This window comes from Bidens hawaiensis, unplaced genomic scaffold (assembly GCF_021521415.1).
Source record: "Bidens hawaiensis isolate Kalapana, Puna unplaced genomic scaffold, B.hawaiensis_p1.1 tig00003752_1, whole genome shotgun sequence".
Lineage (NCBI taxonomy): Eukaryota > Viridiplantae > Streptophyta > Magnoliopsida > Asterales > Asteraceae > Bidens > Bidens hawaiensis.
This window is the reverse complement of record NW_027491215.1, coordinates 1,119,628-1,127,274: the sequence shown is the minus strand read 5'-3', so window position 1 is coordinate 1,127,274 and position 7,647 is coordinate 1,119,628.

The window sequence follows — 7,647 nt, the reverse complement described above, 5'->3', positions numbered from 1 at the left end:
CAGTTGTATTCACCTGCTTCTCTGGACATCGTGGCATTGACTTCTTTACTACTCCCAGTGTGCTGTGCAGACCGGCCATGACCACGTTCAACTCGCTCGTTTCTGCATTCTTTGGCAAAGTGCCCGTTTTGTTGACAGTTATAACACCTCACCTTAGACTTGTCGAACCCTGGCCTGCCACCAACAAACTTTCTCCCTGTCTTTCTCATAAACTTCTTCACTCTCCTCACTATCATGGCCATCTGCCATTGTAAATCCATTTCCTCCAGATCATCAGCATCGATCTGGTCATAGTCTTCATCTAGCATCGCTGGATCAACCACCTTTCCTTGAATATAGTTTTCATATGAAGCAATAAATGAAGCATAGAGGCCAAACTGCTCTTCAGCAGATTTGACGCTCATTGGCATCTTAGAGTAATTATTGCTTGAGGAACTTGAAGATCCACTACTCTTGCTTGCTGTCTGTTGAGTACCACTTGATCCACCCGCAACAAAGCAAACATCCCCATTTGAGTTTACTGACACATGCTCCTCCTGTGAAGAATTGGCACCCGACTCACTCTTCGAGTAGTAGGCGGCAGAATCAGTCTTTGAACTTGAATTGGAGTTTACTTTAGCACCGTACATACCTGGATCTTGGACCTGATCCATAGATGTTTCTTTTCTTACCATATTAAGCTCAAAAGTTCTGAGCTTGTTGACAGTGGTTTCAAGATCATAAGTAGGAAAGTCCTTGTCTTCCCTCATCAGTACAGTATACATCTCCCATTTTGGTGGGAGGGCATCGAGAAGCTTTTCCACAATCTCTTCTTCTCGGTAGGAAATGGTGTAGTTACTCAATTTAGTCATTAGATGATAATATCGAGTGATAATATCATCAAGAGATTCGTTCTTTAAGTACTTAAAGACTGAAAATTGAGTTTTGAGCAACTTTATCTTTGAAGCCCGAATACCTATATTCCCCTCAAATCTGTTCTCAAGAGCTTCCCAAAGCTCTCTAGCTGATGTATACTTTCTGAACGTATGGAGGATCTCCTGTGGAAGAGCCATTGTGATTGCAGCATGAGCCTTGCTTTCGGCTTCATACATCTTTTTCTCCTCCTCTTCCATTTTACTGTATTTCTTGATTTGGTCTCGACCCTCATACTCCATGACTGGTGGAATATATCCATCTTGGATGCATACCCACATTTTCGCATCTTGATACTTAACGTATTGTATGAACCGATCCTTCCACGCGACAAAATCGGTTCCCTTCAGCAACCTTGGGGCCTTTGTAGCTGACCCCGCTTCAACTTCCATCTTTACAAGCTCCGAAATGTTGATCGACGACATCCTTCTTGAAGACTAAGAAACCCGAAAAATTCTGAAAAGGCGAAGTTAAGAAATTTCCTCTGAACAGTACTGTAGGCGAAGTTAAGGATAACTTCGTTTAAGTAATAACTTCGCTAGATTCTTCTTAAATTCGCGTGACTGGGCGAAGTTGAGAATAGCTTCGCTTAGGGTAAGCGAACTTAAAAAGTAGGAGAACTTGAGGAGAACTTCGCTGAGTTAGGCGAACTTGATGAGAACTTCGCTGAGTTAGGCGAAGTTGAGGAGGTACGCGAAGTTGTAAATAACTTCGCTTCTCCTTATATCTTCGCTGAAACCCTACGTATCCTGACGGCAACTTCGCCTGATGAACAGCAACTTCGCCTGACGAACTTAAACTTTCTGCAGATCTGAAAATCGGATTTTAACGACGTTTTTGACGGTTTAAAGGCTTAAACACACTGGTAGGAGGATAGAATGAGCAAAAACACCAAAAACTCGTCCCGTGAATAGCCGAAATGGGACGAATTCTACACCCGCGTGAATATCCCGAACCACACAATCGAGCAAAAGCTCTGATACCAATTGTAGGTTCCCTGGACGGATCACACGAGATATCCCGATATACACAGGTGCGGAATCCCTGTGTAGATCGTTACGGACGTAGAACACAAACACACGAACACCGAATACGATACGAACAAACACACGTTATATTAATAACTCAAACCGTGATACTTACAGACTCTCGACCTCACGTCACTTGACTCACTGAATTACACGTAACTTTTACTAACTAACCAACACTAAAACCGTAATCCGTAATCTATATAAATACACGACAACTTCGCCTCAGGCGAAGTTGTCCATAACTTCGCTCGTTCAACAAGTTCGCCTAGGCGAACTTGTCAACAACTTCGCTTGGTTAACAAGTTCGCCTAAGCGAACTTGTCAACAACTTCGCTTTAAACAAACAAATACATAAGCAATATTACAGACTCGATTACAGACATTAGACATATGAACTACTGACATTTATGCATCAACACACTTCCCAGCCGATACAGTTTTTCGACCCTTTGATTCTACAGCCCATAGCGATAGTATCTCGAAAAACTGGGTTTGCTTTCCGGCCCAACCGTTTCTGATAGGTTACAAGTATCCTTTTCCCGATTTCACCCAAAGGTTCTTCACCCTTACGGGAATCAGTTATATACAGACCATGCCGATGTTATGGAGAACCCTTCATACCATAGAGAGGGTAACCGAAGAAGAAGGAGTCGAGTTCGGCCTAGCAGAACTAGCATACCTGTACAATCTTGTTACCCATGGTTCCAAACGCTTCGTCTTCAAATCGAAACCTCACCAGGAAATTCCCATTTTCAAAGTCACCCTTAACGGTACCCTCTGGAAAAACCAATTTTTCTTCGTAAGACGAGATTCCATTCCGGGTGGAAATAACCTTCCCAGAAAGTGGATACCAAAGGGTAGGATCTAGGATCCTTAGGTAACCTAGATAGGATACTTTATTCTTCTGCTAATAATTTTTATTGCCTGTGTAGTTGAAAATTTCGATTTGCTGGCTGATCTACCGGGAGTTGAAGACAGAGTGAAGAAGTTTTTATCACTGGATACTATAATCAGGACTTTTCAAGCAAAGTTTATTAAAAAGTGTTAAGAGTTGAAAACTTATCTGTCATTTTCCGTTTACAGGTGCTCCGAAATCAGGGAAGTCTGCTTCCAAGTTCTCCCTCAAGGATATCGACTGCATGTTTACCAAGAAAGAGACCCCGAAATCAACCCCTACGTCCGAGCCTCGTCCTATCATAACTCGAGCAAAGTTAGGATCTAAGAGAAAGAAGAGTTCAGATCCAGAGAACCCCTTTGATGCCGAAAAGCAGATTCTGGAAATGCTTTCTATTGTAAGGATCCTTTATTTTTGGCGATTTGTATTATTCAAGTATCTTCCCAAGCTTATCCTGCTTTCATTTATAGGCCATCAATTCTGCCCGAAGCCACTTTGAGAAGACTGTCGCAGAGCATGAAGAGACTTTTTCCATGATGAGATCAATGGCTGCTACTAAGGATAAGGCCCTCTCGAAGATGACCAAAGAAAAGAGACAGATAGAGGAGCATGCTGCTGCCCTGGCCGTCCAGATGTAGGACGAAATCAATCGGGCTACTGAAGAGGCGAATGTCTGGGCAGCCAAGTTGGTTCTCGAGGCTAGGATCAAATTGGTGACTGAAGCCAATGATCCATCCTTTGATAAGTCTTCATGGGAAATCAAATAATGGAAGTAAGCCTTGATTGACTTGGGTGGAGGCGAGGATGAGGCTGAAGCTATGATGGTTGAAGCAGGTGAAGCAGGGACGAGCGGTGTGAAGAGTCTAGATGAAGCTGAAGGTGGGAATGAGGCAACGGTGGAGGTGGAAGCAAACGCATGAACGGGCGATGAAGGATACAAAAGACAAGGCCCAAGCCCGTTTTATTTTGCTTTTATGATGTTTTTATGAACAATTACTATGGTTTGTAATAAACAATAGTATTTAGGATAAAGGATCCATGATCCTTAAGACAATTGGCGTGGGTGACAAAGGTGGAGGGATCCTCTATTTGTGGGGATGAAGCCTTTGTTGCTCCTGTTTTTTAATTTTCCTGTACTTATGAACTGTTAGTAACTCTCACTTAACCCGGATGGATGGTCTATCTTTTGCATGGTGAAGTCCGGGTTAAGAATTTTGGATAAGTCCTGGCGGCTTATCTTAATTAATATATAAATCTTTTGACTATTTACTTGTTGTTTAATCTTAAAAGATTGTTAGATATAACTTTAGCATCATTGATAGTTTTGAAAAATAATCTTAAGTAAAAGATTTTCAGGATACAAGTTCCTTATGAAAATTATTCAGGATAAAATATCCTTAAAGAACAAATAGTAGGATAAAATATCTTTAATGGTTGATAAAAATTATATAATAAAATTCCCTCAAAAGGCAAATTTTAGGATAGAATATCCTTAAAATAGGTAAAAAATTTTTAGTAATAAAATAACTTTAAGGAAATATCCTTTTAAGTTGAAATATCCAAAATTATGGCAACCAATATGATACATAAGTTAATTAACCGAGATCATACCAGCAGATCTAGATAGACCTAAGTTACCAGAAGTATTGAACTCTCAATGATAGCTTTAGGATCCGGGATCTTTAGATTTTTGATCTTCACAAAGAATTTAGTAAATCTGTTGCAAACAATTCATAAGGTTAACTGGGATCTAACCCATTAAGCTGGGGACAAGCCCAAACAATATTCTGGGGACAAGCCCGTGCAACTGGGGACAAGCCCGTGTAATCTGGGGACAAGCCCGTGAACTAGGGACAAGCACGTGTAATCTGGGGACAAGTCCGTGAACTGGGGACAAGCCCGTGTAATCTGGGGACAAGCCCGTGAACTGGGGACAAGCCCAAACTGGGGACAAGCCAGAAAACTGGGGACAAGCCCAAACTTGAGATAACGTGAAAACGTTATAAACCGGTGGTATGGTACGTCTACCATAAATCGTAGGATCCTCCATATAGCCAAAGACAGCGAAATTGTCAGCCACTAAGCGTGTACTGGTCCCACTGCCCCGGACTATACATTGGATAGCGTGCGCTACAGGTGAGAGTGTATAAACTCTAATTCGTAAGAAAGGTGAAAACCTTTAAACCTTAGGGGATATGACCATCGGGGATCATACCCAATCGTGGGCTAGGCCAAGAGAAATAGGATAGTACCTCAAATGTAAAGGAGATGTGGCCAACCTCTTGACTATTACACATCTCAATAATACCTTGCATCGATATTCAAGACTTGGAAAAGATAAAAATATTAAGAATATATTATCCTTAAATCAAGAATAATAAAATGAAAAGGATAAGTGATCGGATAGATATTACCAATTTCGGGGATCCTTAATCCTTTAAGGATAATATATCCTCTCAGGATACTGGATCCTTATTAGAAAAAATACTTCTTGAGGTGGATAGCATTCCATGCTCTTGGTAATCTATTGCCTTCCATCGTGAGAAAATGATATGCCCCATTTCCTGCTTCCGACTCGATCTGATAAGGTCCTTCCCATTTGGGTGCTAATTTTCCATTAACCGGATTGGTAGTATTTTGGAAGGCTTTCCTCAAGACTAGATCTCCTTCTTGAAATCTTCTGATTCTTATATTCTTTGTTGTATGCCCCAGCTACCCTTTGTTGATAAGCTGCCATTCTGATCTTGGCCAGGTCTCTGAGTTCTTCAACAGTATCCAAGTCTTCAAGAAGGATTTCTTCGTTGGATTTAGGATCACGGATGCTCATTCTTGCTGTAGGAACCACCATCTCTATGGGAATCACTGCTTCTGATCCAAACACCAATAAGAAGGGTGTTTGGCCTGTTGCATGTTTAGGTGTAGTCCTGTCTGCCCAAAGAACATAAGAAACTTCTTCAGCCCATTTTCCCTTCTTGGATCCTAGTTTTTTCTTTAGATTGTTGATGATGATCTTGTTGCTAGACTCTGCTTAACCATTGGCTTGAGGATGAACCGGAGTGGAAGTAATCATTTTGATGCCCCAACTGTCACAAAAGTTAGTAGTTCTATTCCCGATAAACTGGGAACCATTGTCACAAACAATTTCAGCAGGAATACCAAATCTAGTTATAATATTTCGTTTAATAAAAGATATCACTTTCCTTTCTCGGACTTGTACGAATGCTTCCGCCTCAATCCATTTGGAGAAGTAGTCAGTCATAACTAGCATAAAGACCTTTCCACCTGGTGCCTTTGGTAGCTTGCCTACAATATCTATACCCCATTTCATGAAAGGCCATGAGGAGGATATAGGATATAGAGGCTCCGCTGGCTGATGAAGGATGTTTGCGTGTCTTTGACAAGCATCACATTTCCTTGAATATTCCACTGCGTCCTTCTTCATTGTTGGCCAGAATTATCCAGTTTTGAGTATCCTAGAAAATAACGCTCTTCCACCTGTGTGATTGCCGCAATCTCCTTCATGAAAATCCTTGAGTACTTCTTGGATCTCAGGATTCTCAATGCATCTGAGATATAGACCTGCAAGAGATTTCCTATATACCATATCATTTAACAAAATATATTGGGATACCTTGAGTTTGAAGGACTTGGGATTTTCTGTGGCTGGAATTTCTCCAGTCTGAATGTAGTTCTTGATAGGAAGGATCCATGATCCTTTTCTATTTGAGGATAAAGGATACTAGAGTACGATTTCTTTATCATTCGTTATCTCTCCAACTTCCTGTTCTCCTATTGCTGGCGAGAGAATGTGAATTATTGGGATTTTCAAATCCTCAGGAATCTTCAAAGATGAGGCTAAGTTTGCCAAGGCGTCTGCCCCAGCGTTTTCTTCCCTCGGTACCTGTGTAATACTAAATATTTCGAAGGATTTCGATAATTCCTTCACAACATCTAAATATTTAATTAGTTTCTCACCTTTAACAGCATATGATCTATTAAAGTGGCTAGTTATCAATAAAGAATCTAAGTAAACTTGAAGATACTTGATCCTCAAGCTTTTGGCTAATTTCAAACCTGCGATCAGAGCCTCATACTCTGCTTCATTGTTTGTTGCTTGGAATTCACAAGCTATGGACTGGGGTAATATGTCCCCATGTGGCGATTTCAGTAGGATCCCCAATCTTGTTCCTCTTACATTGGAAGCACCATCGGTGAAGAGTATCCAAGGATCCTTGGTCTTTTCCAGTTGTTGGACCTCTAAGTCAGCTTCTTTTTGTAGATCACTAGTGAAATCAGCCACAAAGTCCGCTAGTGCTTGAGACTTGATTGCTGTTCTTGGCTCATATTGGATATCATATGCACTTAATTTTACAGCCTACTTGGCCATTCTACCTGATAACTCTGGTTTTCTAAGAACATTATTCACAGGATAATTAGTTCTCAAAATAATAGGATGAGTTTCGAAATAATGTCTCAATTTAGTGGAAGCTATAATGAGTGCAAGAATTAACTTTTCTAAATGAGAATACCTTGCTTCTGCATCTAGAAGACTTGTACTTACATAGTAAACGGGATGCTGTTCACCTTCATGATCCTTTACCAAGACGGCACTTACTGCGTTTCCTGAGACAACTAAATATAGGTATAAGAATTCTCCATCCACAGGCTTCATTAGAGCTTGAGCTGAGGATAAGTAATCCTTCAAGGCTGTAAGCGCAGCCTCATGCTTTTCCGTCCATTCAAACTTTTTATTCTTCCTAAGGATGTCATAGAAGTCCTTGCACTTCTCGGAGGATCTTGAGATGAACC